Below are 1,496 nucleotides of genomic sequence, written 5' to 3'. Positions count from 1 at the left end.
ACAGATTTTAGCACACTAGTGAGGGATGAAACTTGTGCGATTAAGGCATCACTTGCATCCAACTCATAAATTCCAGCCACCCTCTTACTTGCAGCAGCTCTTTCAGCTGGCCATTGGTAGTTGTTGTTGGCCATCCTTTCCAAAATTTCATAAGCCTCATTGTAAGACTTTGCCAATATAGCCCCATTGGCTGATGCATCCACTATGGATTGAGTTTGTCCACTTAAACCATTGTAGAAAGTCTCCATCTGAATCCAATGAGGAATGCCATGATGAGGACATTTACGCAAGAGCTCCTTAAACCTCTCCCATGCCTCATATAAAGACTCACTATCCAACTGTTGAAAACCAGTTATGTCATTTCTGAGCTTGGCATTCTTTGTTGGAGGAAAGTACTTCATCAAGAACTTCTCTACCAAGTCATTCCATGTAGCTACTGATTGGGGAGGTAAGGAGTTCAACCACGCTCTTGTTCTATCCCGCAATGAATAAGGGAATAGCTTCAATCTCAAAGCCTCTTCAGTTGCTCCAGGTATCTTGAAAGAGTCACTTACTTCCATGAAGAGTCTAAGATGGAGATGAGGACCTTCTGTTGGAAGCCCACTGAATTGTCCCACAGTTTGAAGCATTTGGAACATCACCGGCTTAAGTTCAAAATGTAAGGCTTGAATATCTGGCCGTACTATGCTTGGATTCAGCTCATGCAACATGGGGACAACATATGCTCTGATGGCTCTATCTCTATCATCACCCTCAGCTGCCATATTATTCTCATTATTATTCAATCCATTTCTCACTGCTTCAGCCATTGTTGGAACTGCTGCTAGGCCTCGTTGCTCCCTTCTTCTAGCTCGAAATGTCCTTTCTATTTCGATGTCAAAGGGTGCCAACTCTTGATCAGGCAGCGTGTTCATACAAGGGTAAAAGCACCTGAGAATAAAAGGAAACTAATATCAAAGTAAAGAAATTTCAGTAGATAAAACAAAAACTTACTTCTACACTAATTATCAATGACAAAATTCCCCGGCAACGGCGCCAAAAACTTGTTGCTTGTATCTCAAGATATTACGCAAGTATACGTATCGCAATCAAGTAATAAATGATAAGTACAAAATCGATCCCACGGAGAATTATATCCTTAACTTTCAATGTAAAAGTAAAATTGATTTAAATGAAATTAACAAGGTTGATTGGTGATTGACTAACTAAATAACCAAATGACAAATAAGGAAAACTAAGGAACTAAAATGTAGATTAAGCAATGGAAGAAACTTAATGAGTGACAAGTGTGTTAGGAATCAAGTTTCCCTTCCCCTGAATTTTATAACACAAATACTAAAGCAATGCTACAACCCCAAGATAAATCAAGAACTTGGAATGAATGGCAATATGGTATTTTCCAATACACATAAGCTAGCCTCCTAAATCAACATCTGCATATTCCTATGAAGAATTGAATTAAGAATGCAATTTAAACCCAATCCAATCAATGGTAA

At 38.8% G+C, this 1,496-nt stretch overlaps 1 non-coding gene across 1 annotated transcript; it reads left to right on the top strand.

The window, feature by feature from the left end:
• Positions 1-264: 264 nt before the first annotated feature.
• LOC148998788 (small nucleolar RNA R71) lies at positions 265-371 on the top strand. The gene has a single exon (XR_016171109.1). It is a non-coding gene; the product is annotated as a small nucleolar RNA R71 (small nucleolar RNA).
• Positions 372-1,496: the final 1,125 nt, after the last annotated feature.

The sequence above is a fragment of the Hakea prostrata genome, unplaced genomic scaffold (genome assembly GCF_041222555.1).
Source record: "Hakea prostrata isolate BN-2017 unplaced genomic scaffold, UWA_Hpros_2 contig_136, whole genome shotgun sequence".
Lineage (NCBI taxonomy): Eukaryota > Viridiplantae > Streptophyta > Magnoliopsida > Proteales > Proteaceae > Hakea > Hakea prostrata.
This window is presented reverse-complemented; position numbering and strand designations above follow the sequence as displayed.